Source organism: Bos grunniens, chromosome 21 (genome assembly GCF_055505025.1).
Source record: "Bos grunniens cultivar Pamir isolate PY7600 chromosome 21, Bosgru_T2T1.0, whole genome shotgun sequence".
In the NCBI taxonomy this organism is placed as follows: Eukaryota; Metazoa; Chordata; class Mammalia; order Artiodactyla; family Bovidae; genus Bos; species Bos grunniens.
In genome coordinates this window covers 34,009,668-34,030,486 of record NC_141185.1, presented here as the reverse complement: position 1 = coordinate 34,030,486, position 20,819 = coordinate 34,009,668, and the positions used below count along the sequence as shown (strand labels likewise).

Here is a 20,819-nt window from a genome sequence, read left to right as displayed (position 1 = left end):
GTCTGGGAAATCCCATGGACAGAGGAGCCTGGTGGACTACAGTCCATGGGCTCGCAGAAAAGCTGGACACAACTTGGCAACTAAACAACAATGACAGTGACATTCGCCAGCTCACAAAATTCCTGAAAATTTGAAAAATCCTGAAAAATCACAAAATTCCAGCTGTCATGAGACAGTTCAGGCTGTGTTCAGAGCATCACTGGTAACCTAGTAAACAGAGATGCCAGGGAACTAAAAGTCCATCAGAAAGAGTACAGACCACCACCCGAGGGTCTCAGCAATGTACTGGACCAGATGAAACAAGACTTGTGGGAGCCCACGGAGTGATCCAGGGAAACACACAGTTTCCTTGGGGGATGGATTGAGTTGTGGCACACTTCCGTTTGAGGAACAATCCTAAGCTTGAGCTGGGGTGGCAGCTGGAGCGGCAGGGCGGTGGGGGGTGGGGGGATGGGGGTAAGGGGAGAATCCTCAGCTCCTCCATAATTTTCTAATTCCAGATGTTTGAAATAGAAAATGATTTTTTTTTTAAGTAGAAGTGCTATATCAAGAAGAGATGCACTATCTGCCAAAAATAGCAATAGTGATCTTGGCTACTAACCTAATCCTACTAACAAGAACTTTAGTTTTTACTCATCAACAACCTCTAGGGTTGCTCAATGCTAAGACAGACAGAAATAAGGAACTGCCAAGGTAATTAGTACAAATAATCCATTAAGCATTGCCACCGACCACATACTAAGAACGGCAAAACTTGTAATTTACATCCAGTGTGTGTAAAATGACTAAATGTAAGCATTTTCCATGTATGAAAGGCTTATACATGCACAGAGGCACAGGATGAAACTTTCCTTTTAATAGTGCTTTTTTTGGTTCTAATTAAGCCAATTGTGTATCTCTTTGTGGGCTCACAGCGACTTTTCTCAGGTAGTTAATTAGATACTGTGTCTGACTGAGCACAATGGAGACTCAGAAAGGTAAATTAAGATTGGAAAAACCTCAGATGACAGAGGAGATTACAAATGCTATTAAAGATTTAGCAGCAGGAGGGGGTAAAGGAGTGAAAACTTTTTATAGTTCCTGGATTTTTTTCATACTAGATTACTACTGTTATACAGTACTTGGAAATATGGTGAAGAATATGAAAGTTGGACAAGCAGAAACTTTTGCCCCTTTGTAATTCAATAATATTATGTTATCTTCCCCATGCAGTAGTGTATTGCATACTCTCTGTGTGTGTCTCACATGCTTAGAAAATGGTCAGTATAGTCCTCTTCAGTTTTGGAAACCTTTGGGTTTAATCTTAATATTTACTCTTATGGGATTATTCCAGCCTCTGGAATGCCCACCTTTCACCTTTTGCATGCGTTCCTCTTAAATCTGAACACATGAGAGATTTTGTGTGCCATAACAAGGATTTATTTAGGTGTCTCCTGGAGGGGCATTTGAGAGATGGTTAGACCTATCAGGTTTTCAGTTCACGGGTCACACTCAGAAAGCCTGGGCTTTGGACCTAGACTGATGAGTACAGATGGTAGCTCTGCTCTGGCTGCCTGTAGAAGCTGGAGCCAAGTGATGTAATCTCTGAATCTTTATTTCCTCCCCCTTGGTAATTTGATAATATGTTACCATGTAATACTCGTGACTTTTAAGAAAGTATTAAATAATTTTTGTTCAGTTGTGTAACTGTCTAGCTCCATGCCAGGACCAGAGCAATTGCTCAACAATGATGAGTATCCACCCTTTTGTCAAATTTTTCAAAATCTTTTTTCCTAATATCTGGGCTTATTTAATGTAGGACTAGGTGAAGTATCTGGTGTGTTAAATATCTGATAACCTCATATCCTTTAACAAACTATTGCTTCCTGTTAGTTAGAAGCAAATCTAAGAGCAGTTTTCAAATGTGAAGGGGAAGGTGTCTGAGCCATCTGAGGGGATTTTGCAAAGACACATCCTCTCCCTCAACTGCCACGCCTTGGGGGACACCATTGATCTAGAACATTAGTTCTTCTGGTTGTTTCCTCAGTCCTCTGAAGAAAGAAATTATTACCCAGGCAAGGCAATGATGTAGCAAATATTTCATTTGTGGCAGAATGGGGCTTCCACTAGCGTCTGAGTGTTGATGTCTTCCGCACTGCTAATAATAAGACTGGGATTTTACATTAGAACACAATCATAAATTACACCCATAGTTTATAGATCTTTTTTTCAACCGGTTAATTTTCTCTACTTTTATTTTTATTCAAATATCTCTATCAGGCCTCTGTCTTCTAATTTGTTCCAAGAAGTTTTGTATTTTTTTTCTCTTCTTTACCATCTGAGCCATTTATTGGATCTACTTTTTAAGTAAAACATTATGTTTAAATATTTATGGGTTAACTTTCCCAGCATCAAGATTTGGTAATGCCAAATATATATATATATATATATATATATATATATATATATATATATAACTGAGTCACTTTGCTGTACAGCAAAAATTAAACACAGCATTGGAAATCAATTATACTTCAATAAAAATTTATTAAAAAGACTGGTTAATGCCTATCTTATGAGACTATTTAGCATATTACATTTAAGACACACTTGATAAACTATACGGTGATATTGAGATTATACCTGCCTGGAGCTGTTAGTTTAGCTCTTGAATTCCTTTTTTTATTCTTCTGTGAATAATCTGCACTTTCACCATTCTTTCATGATATAAACATTGCCAACCACACAGTAAGCTTTACAGTCTTATCTACTTATATTTCATTAATGCCTTCCCTTCACATTCTAGTTTGAAGTCATTTTAATCGCAATAGACAGAGTATTTTTCTAATGCCATTGTTTGGATACCCTAAGTGATGGTCTGGAATATCAAATTCTGATGTCTTTTACTCTTCCAAACATTCTTGTCTATTTTCCAAATTCACAGCCTGATCCTTAAAAAAAAGAGACATTAAAGTATAGCCTGACTCCTTCTAACCTGTAGGTTTCTCACAGGATTTCAGATTTGCCAGAGGGATAAATGAGAAAAGTTCTCCTGGTATCATGTAAACCAGCCAACCTGGTTAGTAGGCCAGGAGTTTGGTAGGTTGTGAGTTCTGTCAGTTTCCCTGGGCTCTCCAGCACATCTCAGCTATATGCTCAAGGAATACCACGCTCACCTTCTAAGTCATTTCAAAACTGAATACAGCAACCTTTGTATGTCTCGGCAGGAAAGACATCTGCTGATGTCAGGACCTGTTCATTACATTGAGGTCCCTGTGAAACTTCCTTATTAGTCTCTGATTCTAAAGAATGCTCCAGTGGCTCAGTGTTTCTCTTCCTCCTCAGTCACGTTCTTCTATCCAACAACCACTTCATATTGGTCTTGATTCTCTTCCATCTTCACAGAAGAGGATGTTTTTATTCAATCTAGCTCTGGGGATTATTTATCCCACTCAATCTGGAAGTAATGTTACTTGCCTTAAGTACAAATAACTGAAGCACAGATGATGGCTCTGCTTCCTTTTTCTTGCTTACCTCGCAGGCAGACTTGCTCATGATAATCACATATTTATTTGGTCCCCATCTCAGGCAGAAATCCCAAGAGCCTCGAGCTCATTGGAAGATGTGCCTCAGTTGGGCATAGTCAGCTGCATGTATTAAAATTTTGCACAAAAGAGGATATAGTAATATATTTAAGTCTTCATCCCCACTTTAAAAAAAAATCACATCTTGTACACTTGTAAAGCATTTGATGGTAGCCAAACACTGGATCAATTCACCGAGGAGAACAGAGAATTTACCTCTAAAGACTGGTCACTTAAAAATAGATAAGATGTTGAGCTATGCAGTTTATCACTGGCACACAGCCTGGAACCTAAAAGAGATAATGTTGTGGACAAGTAACACTTCATTAAAAATTGAAAATATATTACTTGCATCAGTAACGTGTTCCTTTCAGCTGCTTACACTTGGGTATGTAATCTCTATGACAGTGATTCCAGTGAAGCGAGCTGGGGTGCAGTTTGCACACCAGAGAAATTACATAAGCATTTGATAATATTTTCCCCCAAATTATTTATAAAGGAACAACAGCTAAGAGTTTGAAGCAATGGTTTGAAAAGGGCATTTAAGGCTCATAGAGTAGCCAGACCAGCAATCTCACAGACACATGATTTGCAAATGTTAGTAGCCTGAATTAGGTTTTAAAGGAAGCTTTCTGTTAGTTCAATATCCATCGCCAGGGATATGATTTTCCCTGTGCTTTTCTGGGCTAGTGTTTTGGAGTGTATGTTTGGTATGATCTCTCTGAAATTAGCCAGAAAGAGTGCTTTAGAGACAGACTTTGTACTATGAGCTCAGTACCAAATAAAAACAATAGCAGTGTCTCAGGGCTATTTTCTTAGAGATTTATTGGGCCTTATTAAATTTGGAACCAGCCAAGAAGAATACAACAGCTGTTGTGAATCTGAAACAAAAGCAAAACAGCCTCTTCCCTGTTTTCCTCCTGTGTAGCAACCGTGTAAGCTGGTAAACTCTCTGGGCAGGATCTGTCTTACTTAAGCTTACCAGCTGGAAAGCACTGTTTACATATACAATGTGATACCAGTAAGAATAATCCAAGAGATTTGTTTTGATTTACTTTTCATTTCAGGGCTTTTAGGATTGGCTTGTAAAAAAGACGCTGAACTATAAAGACTACAAACACTGATTTCCACAAAACCAAAGACTTTGGAGTTATTTTCTAAACTTTTTCTGCCATCCTCCATCCACCTAAATCTTCACTAAGGAATTCTAAGGACAGATTAAAAAGTATGATAGTAGCATACAGAAACAGATATTGGTATTAATTTAAGCTATGCCTCAGGAAAACTGGAAATGCTGAAATAAACTCCCAGTTATCTATTTTAAAGCAAAGGTCAGGATGCAATATGATTTGGAGGTAGTAAAAAAGAAAAACACAAACAAAAAAACAAGCAAACAAAAATTTTGCAATACAGACTTCTGTTGTGGACACTTTCTGCATAGGGAATGTCCAGCATGAGACCTCAAGGTCAAATGGAGATCACCTGGGATTTTAGAAAAATTGTTTTCTTAAATATATTAGCATATATAGCTTAAGGAGTAACACTTGTTCTGCAAAATATTGGGAGAAATTTAGTCTAAATATAAGAAAATACATTTATTTGCTATACCCAGCATCTGCAATTGATTTTTAAAAAAGGGGGAGAGGGGCTAAAAGGACTTAAGAGATAATTAAAATTTATCAGAAGAAAGTCACTATAAGAAGGATAACCCTGAGCCTGAAGATGAGGAATGGTGAGAGTAACTGCTTGCTGGAATTGTGAGAGTGACTGAGGTGGTGCATTTAGTTCTAGATGGTAACGGGTTAGGAGCATGTAGGAGAAGCTGAACTAAAGTCTTGTGTTCGAGTTTAGTGCAATCCTACAGCTATGTCACTGTATCAGTCAGGGTCCACTCAGAAGACAGAAAACATACTTGTTATTTTAACTGTGAGGTTTAATAGAAATAATTTTTAGCTCAGGCACTGGAAAACTCTAAAGTCAAAATCGGGAATTTCCCAGGCAAGAATACTGAAGTGAGTTGCCATTTCCTTCTCCAGGAGATCTTCCAGATCCAGGGATCAAACCCACATCTCCTATGTCTCCTGCATTGGCAGGAAGGTTCTTTACCACTGAGCTACCTGGGAAGTCATACCTGCTGCTACTAGAAAAACAATTTTGCCGGTAGAGTGAGGAAGCTTTGCTAGAGCAACAATGATGGGAACAAGAAGTAAAATCTGGAATAGAAAGTAAACAGGAATGAGCCTGTTGCTTCTTAGTCCTTTAGCCTCCTTGTTTCTAGTGCCTCCTGTAAGTCTAGTGCAACTGCAAGTCAAAATAGAAATGCAGTTTACAGTCTCAGCCCCAGCCTCCTGAAGTGTTAGATGGCCGGATGGGTATGATGCTGCAAGACAATAGCTTAATAACAGACACAGTCTCTGGAACTTGATAGAGATTCACTAAACTGCTTCCTCAAATCAAGCACTACTTGGAAATTTAGGTCTCTGGGGCTTATTGGCTCCATAGTGGCTCACAAGATTTTGGTTTCTTTCTTTTACTGATATGATAGGGTAATTCAACACAATGAATTTGAAACTGCAGGGGGAAATATAAGAACATTGCTGATTTGTTCCAGGAAGTGAGTGCTTTCATTCTCAAATTGTTCATGTGGGTTGGGCCAGTACTCAGTACTCACCTAAAACTCCATTCACTTCCATTGCTAAACTTTCTTAGAGTCAGTGGAACCATTGTTACAGAAGAACTGCAGAGTTATTTACAGGAAATGCAGTCACAAATCTGGGGGAGAGTCACAATCTTTGAGCATGAATCATACTTTAAGTTGTCATGATTGCTTTTGGAGTATGAGCCTCTCTGTGTGACTGAATTGTCAAATGTCTGCTATGTCATTTTAAGATGGTTTTTTTTTTTTCTGCCTGGTAGAACTATGTCTATCAAGAAGACAGAGTATCTGACAACTTTGGATATAAACAGTGTAAGTATAGAAAATTCCAAAACTGTTCTGTAATTTTTGGCTCTCTAAAAAGTATGTTCTCAAAAATAATGAAACTAAAGCTTATTGTCATCTGCTCATTATCTGAATAAAAAATAAGACATAAAAAATGTCCTGATTTTTTTATACTCTCAAAATCTTGAAAATAGTTTCCTTTATTAAGTACCAAACAGAATTTTTGTTGAAATTTTAAAACCACAATAACTAACCATAGAATGATTTTTATGAATAAACCAATTTCTGTCTTTGATAAAATTTTATAGTACTACTAAAAGTCTACATATTATATATTTGTTATGTATAAATAGCCATAAGATACACAGGTCCATAGACAATTCCAAACCTTTGAGGCCAGACATATTTCAGAATTCAGAAGTTTTCTGATTTTAGAAAAGTAATGAGGTACAAATACCATTTTAATATTCACATTAACAGAGATCAATAGGCTATGAATAGCCTCATGTCCATGCATACCAAATCAGGAATTATTACCATGTATTACCAGATGAGTTACAAGAAAACCTTTTAATATTTAGAATATGCAAGTTTTTAGAATTTTAATAAAATGTTGTAGACTTCTGTATCATTAGCTATTGTCATTGGTAAAATATCTGCATGTCTAAAAATGGACATATCCAATCACATAACTTTTAATTGGGCTTCCGAGGTGGTGGTGGTGGTGAAGAACCCACCTGCCGATGCAGGAGACATAAGAGACGCAGCTTCCATCCCTGGGTCGGAAAAATCCCCTGGAGGAGAACTTGGCAATCCACTCCAGTATTCTTGCCTGGAGAATTCCATGGACAGAAGAGCCTAGTGGGCTACAGTCCATAGGGTTGCAAAGAGTCAGACACGACTGAAGCAACTTAGCATGCGCATGTGCAACCTTTAATTATGACATCAAAAAAGCTTCATAAGTGTGATTTTAATATAACAGACTTTAGTATCTTTGTGTACGAAAGAAGAGAAGTTAGTTGAGAGTCAAAGATATGAGAGTTAAAAGTAATAGATGTCATAAGAATACAAAAAGTAAAAAAGAGAAGGGAGATCCTTTCATTTTTCCCCCTTTAAGCAGCATTTTCTGAGTGACAGGTATGCCAGAATTGTGCCAGATATGGAAAATGCAAAGACAAATAAGATCCATGCCTTGCCATCCAGGAGCCTTCAGTTCAGCTAAAGAAATGCAAAAAGTGTGAAAAACAATCCTAGAATGGAAATTCATAGAACAGTGGAACTGAAAGGATGAAATAGTTGATTCTTTCAAGGAAGAGATAGTCAAAAGAGTTCCCTGACAGATAATGCTTGAAAAATTAGCAATTATTTTTCAAGTTTGGGTGTGGGGACACTGAGAGGAAGGAGAAGGTTTTGGACAGAAGAACAGTTTGAGCTAGTACAGGTGGTTATGAGATGGAGTGTCACAAGAAATGTAATCAAAAACATCAATAAAGTTATCCTAGTATCAATACAAAAAAATTTCGATTGCCGACTATATGCTATTCTTTTACTGTAAATATGGTAGCTGTTAGACACTTGTAGCTATGGAGATCTTAAAATGTGACTGCTGCTGCTGCTAAGTCGCTTCAGTTGTGTCCGACTCTGTGCGACCCCATAGACGGCAGCCCACCCGGCTCCCCCGTCCCTGGGATTCTCCAGGCAAGAACACTGGAGTGGGTTGCCATTTCCTTCTCCAATGCATGAAAGTGAAAAGTGAAAGGGAAGTCGCTCAGTCATGTCCAACTCTTAGCGACCCCATGGACTACAGCCTACCAGGCTCCTCCATCCATGGGATTTTCCAGGCAAGAGGACTGGAGTGGGGTGCCACTGACTAGTGTGACTAAATAAAATTTTCATTTTCTTTTAAAATATGTTTATTAATTCATTTTAAATAACCATAATAAGCCCATTATATATTAACAAGCTACATATTTCTTTTTTAATGAGTACTTAAAATATATACATATATATATATATATTTGTTTGCATCAAGTCTTAGTTTTGGCTTGTGAGATCTTTCATAGCAGTGCACAGGCTCTTCACTGAAGCAAGCGGGCTTCTCCCTAGTTGTGGCACTCAGGCTCTAGAGCATGCAGGCTCAGTAGATGTGCCCCACAGGCTTAGCTGCACCATGGCATGTGGGATCTTAGTTCCCTGACCAGGATCGAATTGCATCTCCTGTGCTGGAAGGCGGATTCTTAACCCCTGGACCACCAAGGAAGTCCCAACAAGTTACGTATTTCTTACAAAAATAATATTTGTCAAACCTTTTAGAGATATCCCACATTTGGATCGTTCCTACCATTTCAGTGTACTTATTTCTTACTTGCTTAGGGATGCTCCTGGTAGCAGGGATGCTCCTTGCTAACACTTGCAATCTTTCCTAAAGAATAGTAAGGACTGCATTTAGGCTATTAGATCTGCTATACTTTAGGAAGCCTGGTAGTTTTGTCCACTCTTCTGGGGTAGGACATAATTGGATGTGGTGTATAAAAGACTCAAGCCAGGATAGATCCTGCAGTTCAAGCTATAGTCCAAAGCTCCTGGGTTCCACAGGTTTCTCCTGAGAACATTCCCTTAATAAGACACTTGCTCCCAAATCTCCACCTCAAAGCTTGATTCAAGGGAATCCAACCAAAGGAAATACGTTAAATTTGATATGTCTATGGGACATCCGAATGGAAATGTTAAAACAGCTGGATCTTGAGCCTCATGCTTGGAAAAGTAATCTGGACTGGGGATATAAATTACTAAAGGCCAAGTAATTGTGAAAGATGACATTTGAATCCAGGAGAATTCATACTACCTAGAGATATAATGTCAAATGAAGGCAGAGGATGGAATCCCAACAATAAGATATTAAGTAGAGGAGAAGGAGCTAATGAAGAAGAATGAACAGTGACAAATAGGAAGAGAAGTAGAAGACAGTAGAATAAGGAAATTAAGGACACGATTTTGAAGAGGAAGGTGCAGTCAAGGTGACAAAAGCAGACGGGTGGTTAGACAATTCAACAGGAGACAACACAGACAATAGAGAAAAGGCACCATTGAACTAGGAAACATGCAGGTGATTGGTGGCTTTTTCAAGGGTCGTTTGGGTGCGCTGTTGTTACAGAAGTCGTATGATATTGGGAATGAGTGAGATGAAATTGCAAGAAACTATAGTTTGTGGGAAATGTTTTTGGAAAACTTTGTTTCACAAAGCAGAGAAGTTGAAAACTTGAGATTGATCCAATAGAGACAGAGATGTTGAAAAAGAGGATAAAATCAAAGTCAAATTGTTAAGAAAGTGCACAAGCATACAGCTTACTCCCAAATCCAGACATGTTTCCGTTTTGGTAAAGGCAGGACCCCATTTCCGGTATCAATGACTGTAACATTCAGAATTCGATCAAGAAAAGCATAACAAATTTCAGTGGTATGGAATTGGGGTTTATTGTAGGTATTAGATCTTACATAACTGTGGCCGTTTCTGGGAAATAATAGGGAAGAGATGGTTGAATGATCATAGAAAAATCACCAATCAATTGACAACAAAGGGAAGCTGGGGGAAAAGTGTCTGAGAAAGGTTGCTACCTTGGCATCTAAGGGAGAGGGCCTGAGGCACTTCTGTTGTTGTTCAGTCACTAAGTCATGTGCAACTCTTTGCAACCCCGTGGACTGCAGCACACCAGTCTTCCCTGTCCTTCACAATCTCTCAGAGTTTGCATGAAGGCATTGTAGGGCAACAGGAAGGCAGCCAGGAAGGGAACTGGACACACAGCATGGAGAATCTAGGACAAGCTAGAACGTATGAAGACAGGTGGAACCCACACAGGCAAACTTCATATCTCTCATAATATCTAATCCTGCTGATGCAGATAGCCTACAGTAGAGTCGGTACAGATTTCCATAGAGTTGTACACAGATTTCCATAGAGTTGCACACAGATTTCCATAGAGTTGCACACAGGCTCAGGACTCAGAGAAGCTGAAGGGGGAGATCTAAGTGCACCAGGCTGACAAGAGAAACCAGCCTGAATGAGCTGCAACAGCGCTTAGAGAGTAGGGGTCAGCAAATTTTTTTTCCTTATAAAATATGTATTAATAGGTACAGCATCTGTACACCATAAAGGAAAACACTTTAGGCTTTGAAAGTCGCCTAGTTCCTGTTATGGTCACCCACTTCTATCACTGTAGCGTAAAAATATCAGAAAACGTGTGACTGTGTCCAATACAACTTTATTGATAAAAGCAGGCAGTGTGCTGCACTCGGAACTTGCCAGTGCTTTAGAGTATAATGACTATTTCATATACATATTCTAAATCCTGGGCAAGTTTATATCGTGGACAGTTCTAAACTTGAACCATACAGAGAAGGAAAACTTGGAAATATAGTTCCATATTAGGTATGTTGACACAATACAAAATCACAAAACCACATTCTCAAATTTTCTGCAGTTATCATGCTTTGCTTCTACTAAAAACAAAATGAAACAAACAAAAAGCCCTCCTAAGTACTATAAAAATATACCTACAATATATAGACAGTAAATATTTGGGTCTTTATGGCTTAGATGACTTGGTAAATATTAACAAGAAAACATGCCTGGCAGAACTTATGAACCTTCACATATGTGTCACAGGGCGATGAACTCTTCAAAGGGCTCTTTGACTTTCACAGGATAATTCCCACTGAGATAAGCAATTCGAATGGATATCCTTAATTCAAAGATTTTTGGAGAGTGGTATTTTACCTCATTCTGTCTCATATAATGTGTATAGTTCAGTGTTTTTAAAAAATAATTTTTTAGTAGCACAACCCTCTCTTCAGATGAAATCTTAATCAGAAGTAGAAATAAATAAAACATGGACAGGAGCTTCTACATGGAAGTGTAAAGAAATAAAAGAGATAAAAGCTGACCACCTCCAGTTGAAACAGTAGTAGAGAGGGAGGTATATTTGCATTACAAAGGTGGCTATTCACTGCAGGCCTTACCATTTTTCTTTTTTTATATAATTTAATTTTAATACATTAAGGTATATCTATAGTCTTCATAAGCACTACTTCCAGCCTATGTTGTAGACTGACATCTCTTTTGACAATGAGGGCAGGTAAGAGAAAGCAGGTAAGATAAATGTGAAGTATGGATTCAGGGACAAAGGTCATTTGAAGATTAAGGAATTTATCATAGCTTCTCCAAACAATGACATCATCTTTTATTCTGCTGACTCAGGATATTCTGATACCCTGGGAGACCAAAGTAAAGATATTCTTATACCCAAATTTTCATTAATACTCTCCAAAAGTGTGGCAATTTTAATAAGACCTCTGAAAACTTATAATAGTATTTCTTGTAATCTCTAGGTACAATGGGTACAATTACAGTTGAGAGAAGACCCATTCTTTTTTAAAAAAAAGTCAGATTTTGCTGCAAAACACAGATCTCCTCCTGGAAAAGCTCCTAAAGATCTGAAAATTCTATTTCTGTATCCTCTAAACACCTAGTAGATCTGCAAAACAATTTGTTTGATTGACAAGAGAGAACTATTTCACATGCCAGTGGGGAGCCTTCCAGCAGACAAGACTACAACAAGAATGCTTCTCCCCCAACTGCTAATGGCTAATCCTGGCACTGCGCCTTCAGCCGCTGCTTCCCAACATGGGGATCCTTTTAGGCAATGTGCCTGCCACAGCTTGCCTCAAACTGATATGGCGTCAAGATGCAGAGAAAAGAGATGAGCTGAAGAAGGAGACAATTGGAGGCTATTAGCATCATATCCATTAGTGTGCAGGGTGGAATCAGCTGGGAGGGCAAGTAGGCCTTTGTCCAGAGAGAAAGTTCATTTGTTCACTATGACAACATGTGGGCTTCAGAACATGAAATATCCTAACACTCTAACTTCACCTATGTTTATGTATAGAGCACATTTGTCTTTTATTAGCATGTTTTTCTCTTTTAGGTCTTTTATCTTAAGAACAGAAATACTCAGATATCAAAGACAACAAGGTATCTTAACCAATGTGGAGCTTAAGCAGTTGTCTATGCTCTGAGATGAGACCACAGATGATAACTGAGATTCACGTGTGTAGGTACAGTCGTGCTTCATGATTTCACAGCACTTGGAAAAAAAGGTGCCCTTTCTCTCATGGTTGTAGCTGTTTGAAAACCCTTGTCCAGTTCTTGACTGTGGTTCCTAGGCTTAGAGTCATCTCAACATCTCCCCTCAAAAAATTAAATACAAGGCACTGCTATCCAGAATGGTACTATAATCCAACCAAGAACATGATAAAAAAAAAAAAAGAGAGAGAGAGCGAGACTATGTAAGTCCTCCTTGAAAGGTCAGCTTTCTGAAGAAAGTTTTGCAATATTTTCCACATAAATTATGTATATGATGATATAAGATTAAAATTGGGTTGAATCTAACAGACACAAATTAGATAAAACTAATACATGTTCATAAAATCTGTACTTCAGGTTTTCAAATGTCTGCAAGAAATAGTTAAATAATTTCGGGAAAAAATATTAACTTTTAAAAATGATGTATTTAAAGATGTATTTAAAGGTTAGAAAATTGGTACTTGTCAGACCAGGGAGGAAAGTCAGAAATACACACATCATCCAAAAGCAGTACAATATGTGACTCTGGTATTCTTCTATTGATATATAATTAAATTACATTAGGCATTTATTGAAGCCCACTATGTACCCAGCATTGAACTAGATGCTAGAAATAGAAATACAAAAGACATTTATTTCTTACCTTCAAAGTGGAGCTCACAATTTCATGGAAGAGATGGAAAACCTCAAAATTTGAGTAGGGTAGAAGTTCCTGTTCGGTTCAACTGGGAAACCATACCATGGAAAATCCACCTTATTTATTGTGCCACTTTTATCCTGTGTTAAAAACATCATGTGATAAGTGATATTCAAATAGTGTGACCCAATAAAAATGGTCTAAATGACACATGAAGGTTTCACAAAGGTGAGAACACCTGCACAAAGCCTGGCTTTATGAAAGCATTTACTCAGTTTAGAAGGAAGGGAGGAAAGGGGAAGCTGAAACAGCGTGATCTGTGGAAATGTGAGAGTATATCTCGTCTGAAGAAAGCCCACTGTGAATGATGTCTAGGGATATACAACAGGGATGGGGAGTGGGAGGTAAATTTATAGGACGGCAATCATAACATAAAGTAGCTATATACTCCTTGACCTAATAGGTTTTGCTGACTTAGTAAATCTATCTTCTGAACTCTATGGTTTTAGAATTCACAATGACACAGCTCTTTGTTTTACTGAGTTTTTACTTCCTTTTCTGAACTCATACATGTTTTATTTCCATTTCACAGTAAAATAAACCATAAAGAGTAAATTATAGCTACACATCCTGATTAAATGTATCAATAATTCTTTAGCATAGAGTCCAGTGTATATTAAAAAATAGTAAGAATTTGAAGATAGTAATTCATGGATTTTTGTAGTCTATCTTTATTCAGAGGGTTAAAACAGGGCAAGTATTAGATGGAGGAGTCTTAAACTAAGATAACGACAGTAGCAAAAATGGAGAAAAAGACAAGTCAGAATGGCACTATGAAATAATAATCAAAATCACTATAAATAAAAGTAGATGCTTTACCCTCCAACTTCTGGGAGAACAGAATTTATCCTTCTACTGAGAAAGCTAAGAAAAGTGACAAAGTCAGCTTCTATGTGAATATTCTTCGCCTCCTTTGGCACACTTCTGTGTTCTGTTGGCATGTCTTATTGACTGACTTGTTGGCGTGTTGCAGTCCACGGGGTTGCAAAGAGTTGAACACGAATGAACTGAACTGAACTGTTGACTAACTTCTAGTTAGACTCAGCCACTCTGAAGTACTGGTGGATATTGGCAAATGAGAAGGGGAGAAATGACTCTTTTTCTCTTTCACATCTTCCTTTCAAGAACACCTTTTAACACATCTAGCAGCCACATGGAGCCACATAGAGTCCCTTCCTCAGCCCTGGTTTTATCGCCCCTCACAGCAGTTCTAGAACCTGTCTACCCAGAACCCCGTTTTCTGCAGTACTGGCTTCTCAGCACTTCTCCATGGGCCCAGCGCTGCCGAGGGAGTCCCTGCTTGGATGCTAAGTCCTTGCTATACCCTTAGATCACACAGCAGAGACTGTTCCAGATTTCTTAACTCTTCCTCTTTATTACTCCAAACTTAAGGATATTGGCTATATCCTGCATTAATCTCTGGATTACATTATCTTCTCCTTTTTGTTCTCTCAATTCCTCAACACATTTGTCCCTAGGTACCTTTGTGAAAACTCGTCAGTTTAAAAAGTAAAGCATCATTTCTTTTCTAACTGGCTGTATCCTAAGTTATCTAGTACTTGTTACCAATAAAAGTAAACCAACAAAACAATTCACCAAGATTGAATTCTTAGAGTAAGTTGCTGACTTATGGAAGCTTAAATGCAGGGTTGTCATATAGCCATAGGAAAATGGGATACTGGTAATCGATGGCATGGACTACCTGTAGAAGGTAATGATTTTGGGGAACAATTGGATGCTACATTGAATTGTTATGGTAGTAAAGAGTGATTTTCCTGTACTATGTGGTGAGACATCTGCTCTGGAGAGCTTGCAGAAATAAAATCACAAATTCAGGGCTTTAAACTCTCAGCACAAAGTGTGGGCAAAAATTTTTCATAGTATTCCTAAATAAATCATTTGTTTATTTTAAGGCAGGGCAGATATGGCTAAAAATCAGACTTAAAATTTAGTTATACAGGATGATATAGTGCAGTGTAAGTTGAACTCAGACCCTTGTGAAGTGTGTTGTTGGAAAGAAAAGGCATTAATGGGGAAAGAGTAGGGAACTTGAGGCTAAAATGGAAACTTTTGGGTAGATGAGGGAAAAGCTGGGATATATGAGCATCCTTGCCCAACTAAGGATGGAAAAGAAATGCAAAAACACAAAATGGCTGTGTAAGGAGGCCTTACAAATAGCTGTGAAAAGAAGAGAAGCAAAAAGCAAAGGAGAAAACAAAAGATATTCCCATTTGAATGCAGAGTTCCAAAGAATAGCAAGGAGACATAAGAAAGCCTTCCTCAGGGATCAATGCAAAGAAATAGAGGAAAACAACAGAATGGGAAAGACTAGAGATCTCTTCAAGAAAATTAGAGATACCAAGGGAACATTTCATGCAAAGATGGGCTCAACAAAGGACAGAAATGGTATGGACCTAACAGAAGCAGAAGATATTAAGAAGAGGTGGCAAGAATACACAGAAGAACTCTACAAAAAAAATCTTCACGACCCAGATAACCACGATGGTGTCATCACTCACCTAGAGCCAGACATTCTGGAATGTGAAGTCAAGTGGGCCTTAGAAAACATCACTACGAACAAAGCTAGTGGAGGTGATGGAATTACAGTGGAGCTATTTCAAATCCTGAAAGATGATGCTGTGAAAGTGCTGCACACAATCTGCCAGCAAATTTGGAACACTCAGCAGTGGCCACAGGACTGGAAAAGGTCAGTTTTCATTCCAATCCCAAAGAAAGGCAATGCCAAAGAATGCTCAAACTACTGCACAATTGCACTCATCTCACATACTAGTAAAGTAATGCTCAAAATTCTCCAAGCCAGGCTTCAGCAATACATGAACCATCAACTTCCAGATGTTCAAGCTGGTTTTAGGAAAGGCAGAGGAACCAGAGATCAAATTGCCAACATCTGATGGAGGGTCATGGTGGAGAGATCTGACAGAATGTGGTCCACTGGAGAAGGGAATGGCAAACCACTTCAGTACTCTTGCCTTGAGAACCCCATGAACAGTATGAAAAGGAAAAATGATAGGATACTGAAAGAGGAACTCCCCAGGTCAGTAGGTGCCCAATATGCTAATGGAGATCAGTGGAGAAATAACTCCAGAAAGAATGAAGGCATGGAGCCAAAGCAAAAAGAATACCCAGCTGTGGATGTGAATGGTGATAGAAGCAAGGTCCAATGCTGTAAAGAGCAATATTGCATAGGAACCTGGAATGTCAGGTCCATGAATCAAGGCAAATTGGAAGTGGTCAAACAAGAGATTGCAAGAGTGAATGTTGACATTCTAGGAACCAGCGAACTAAAATGGACTGGAATGGGTGAATTTAACTCAGATGACCATTATATCTACTACTGTGGGCAGGAATCCCTCAGAAGAAATGGAGTAGCAATCATGGGCAACAAAAAAGTCTGAAATGCAGTACTTGGATGCAATCTCAAAAACGACAGAATGACCTCTGTTTGTTTCCAAGGCAAACCATTCAATATCACAGTAATCCAAGTCTATGCCCCAACCAGTAACGATGAAGAAGCTGAAGTTGAACGGTTTTATGAAGACCTACAAGACCTTTTAGAACTAATACCCAAAAAAGATGTCCTTTTCATTATAGGGGACTGGAATGCAAAAGTAGGAAGTGAAGAAACACCTGGAATAACAGGCAAATCTGGCCTTGGAATACGGAATGAAGCAGGGCAAAGACTAACAGAGTTTTGCCAAGAAAATGCACTGGTCATAACAAACACCCTCTTCCAACAACACAAGAGAAGACTCTACACATGGACATCACCAGATGGTCAACACCGAAATCAGACTGATTATATTCTTTGCAGCCAAAGATGGAGAAGCTCTATACAGTTAACAAAAACAAGACCAGGAGCTGACTGTGGCTGAGATCATGAACTCCTGATTACCAAATTCAGACTTAAATTGAAGAAAGTAGGGAAAACCACTAGACCATTCAGGTATGACCTAAATCAAATCCCTTATGATTATACAGTGGAAGTGAGAAATAGATTTAAGGGCCTAGATCTGATAGATAGAGTGCCTGATGAACTACGGACTGAGGTTCGTGACATTGTACAGGAGACAGGGATCAACACCATCCCCATGGAAAAGAAATGCAAAAAAGCAAAATGGCTGTCTGGGGAGGCCTTACAAATAGCTGTGAAAAGAAGAGAAGCAAAAAGCAAAGGAGAAAATGAAAGATATAAGCATCTGAATGCAGAGTTCCAAAGAATAGCAAGAAGAGATAAGAAAGCCTTCCTCAGTGATCAGTCAAAGAAATAGAGGAAAACAACAGAATGGGAAAGACTAGAGATCTCTTCAAGAAAATTAGAGATACCAAGGGAACATTTCATGCAAAGATGGGCTCGATAAAGGACAGAAATGGTATGGACCTAACAGAAGCAGAAGATATTAAGAAGAGGTGGCAAGAATACACAGAAGAACTCTACAAAAAAGATCTTCACGACCCAGATAATCACGATGGTGTCATCACTCACCTAGAGCCAGACATCCTGGAATGTGAAGTCAAGTGGGCGCTGGGAAGATCACTACCAACAAAGCCAGTGGAGGTGATGGAACTCCAGTTGAGCTATTTCAAATCCTGAAAGATGATGCTGTGAAAGTGTTGCACTCAATATGCCAGGAAATTTGGAACACTCAGCAGTGGCCACAGGACTGGAAAAGGTCAGTTTTCATTCCAATCCCAAAGAAAGGGAATGCCAAAGAATGCTCAAACTACCACACAATTGCACTCATCTCACACACTAGTAAAGTAATGCTCGGAATTCTCCAAGCCAGGCTTCAACAATATGTGAACCGTGAACTTCCTGATGTTCAAGCTGGTTTTAGAAAAGACAGAGGAACCAGAGATCAAATTTCCAACATCCGCTGGATCATGGAAAAAGCAAGAGAGTTCCAGAAAAACATCTATTTCTGCTTTATTGACTATGTCAAAGCCTTTGACTGTGTGGCTCACAATAAACTGTGGAAAATTCTGAAAGAGATGGGAATACCAGACCACCTGATCTGTCTCTTGAGAAATTAGTATGCACGTCAGGAAGCAACAGTTAGAACTGGACATGGAGCAACAGACTGGTTCCAAATAGGAAAAGGAATACGTCAAGGCTGTATATTGTCACCCTGCTTATTTAACTTATATGCAGAGTACATCATGAGAAACGCTGGGCTGGAAGAAACACAAGCTGGAATCAAGATTGCTGGGAGAAATATCAATAACCTCAGATATGCAGATGACACCACCCTTATGGCAGAAAGTGAAGAGGAACGAAAAAGCCTCTTGATGAAATTGAAAGTGTGAGAGTAAAAAAGTTGGCTTAAAGCTCAACATTCAGAAAATGAAGATCATGGCATCCCGTCCCATCACTTCATGGGAAATAGATGTGGAAACAGTGGAAACAGTGTCAGACTATTTTTTGGGGCTCCAAAATCACTGCAGATGGTGACTGCAGCCATGAAATTAAAAGACACTTACTCCTTGGAAGGAAAGTTATGACCAACCTAGATAGCATATTCAAAAGCAGACACGTTACTTTGCCAACAAAGTCCCGTCTAGTCAAGGCTATGGTTTTTCCAGTGGCCATGTATGGGTGTTGAGTGTTGGACTATGAAGATAGCTGAGCACTGAAGAATTGATGGTTTTGAACTGTGGTGTTGGATAAGACTCTTGAGAGTCCCTTAGACTGCAAGGAGGTCCAACCAGTCCATCCTAAAGGAGATCAGTCCTGGGTGTTCATTGGAAGGACTGATGCTGAAGCTGAAACTCCAGTACTTTGGCCACCTCATGCAAAGAGTTGACTCATTGGAAAAGACCCTGATGGTGGGAGGGATTGGGGGCAGGAGGAGAAGGGGACGACAGAGGATGAGATGGCTGGATGGCATCACCAACTTGATGGACATGAATTTGGGTGAACTCTGGGATTTGGTGATGGACAGGGAGGCCTGGCATGCTGCAATTCATGGAGTTGCAAAGAGTCTGACATGACTGAGCGACTGAACTGAACTAAACTGGCCAACTAAAAGAAATGCTTCTTTTCTTGACAAAAAAAGACTCATCTACTTGTGCTTCAATATCTTGTAATAATCTTACCCCAAACAGTTGCCTTACAAGAGCATAATTATTCTCCTTAAGATACCTTCTCTACCCACCATTGCTTCCATAGCCATAACAAGAATCAGTTTACATATTCCACAGTGAGAGTAAGTACAAAATCGGACTGAGAAAAGACATATTAAACACCAAAACGCATTCAATATTTCTCTAATTTATATCAGTATGCACCCAGAGAATACAGATAAGAATCAATTCTACAGGGAATGGAATATAATACTACATTGAGTCAAATTTTTCACTCTGGGCACCTTTATCCACTGAATTTAATATGTTATCTTGAGATCTAGAAATGACTCTGACAGTTGGCTTTATGAGTTAACTAAACTCAATGGTGACCTATATTCAATGATCTATATTCAATATTTAAATGACAGAACTTCCCTAGCAAATCTCAAACGTTGGGCATATAGAAATGTTACAGTGCATTAACTATACAATATAATCTATATAGTATATAATCTATCCCATTTCCCACTGTTTCTCTAGGGGTCCCAATAGACATTCATTTTCCTAGGCATTGAAAAATGTGTTAGTGAGGGGAGAATCAACTTAAAATCAATCAATGATTTTAAGACACCTTTTTAAGAGGTTTCTGTCCTCTGAAGACTACGGATGATAATAGAGAGAGATATTTCATTCGCCTGAGTTTTGTAATTTCAATGGGAAACACAATAACAGGCAGAGGGAAAGAATAGCAATCAAACAGGGACTCCTGTTTTAATAGGGATACTTGATGGTAATTAAATAACTATAGTATCCTTAGAACTGAAATAAATGAATTCAGTAATTAATCTATATATCTAGAAAAATTCTAGGACTCGAAAAATGCCACTGCAGTACCATTAGTCAAAGCAGGAACTCATGATGTTTGTTGATATATAGAATTTTGACCTAGATATGCCTCATCTCATGTCTGTGGTTATTTCCTCAATTCCAAAACAAAAAAATTGAAATATACTTGCAGAATTTCCACATTGACTCCTTGACCCATGGAGTGAGATATGTGTCTGCATGCTCAGTTGTATCTGACTCTGCAACTCTATGGATTGTAGCCTGCTTGGTTGCTCTGTCCATGGGGTTTCCCAGACAAGAATACTGAAACAGGTTGCCACTTCCTCCTCCAGAGGATCTTCCTAACCCAGGGATCGAACCCTTGTCTCCTGCATCTCCTTTCATTGGCAAGCATATTCTTCACCACTGAGCTACCAGGGGAAACCAGGCTAATAAACCAAAGGCAGACCACATTTTTATGGAAATTGCCAAAATTATTGTTATCATTAAAACTTTAAAAATGTAGCAATGATAATACCTACAAGCTCCTAATGTTCTCATCTGTACAAA

General features: G+C 38.7%; 1 protein-coding gene across 25 annotated transcripts in view; it reads right to left on the bottom strand.

Annotated features, from left to right (window-relative positions):
- LOC147349347 (uncharacterized) overlaps positions 1-20,819 on the bottom strand; it is a 690,773-nt gene that overhangs the window by 641,972 nt on the left and 27,982 nt on the right. For 23 of the 25 annotated variants that reach the window (XR_015150389.1, XR_015150391.1, XR_015150388.1 and 20 more), the window contains exon 2: positions 13,287-13,420. The gene's annotated coding sequence lies outside the window, so the exon portion shown is untranslated. The other 2 variants (XR_015150418.1, XR_015150417.1) reach the window with 2 other exon arrangements.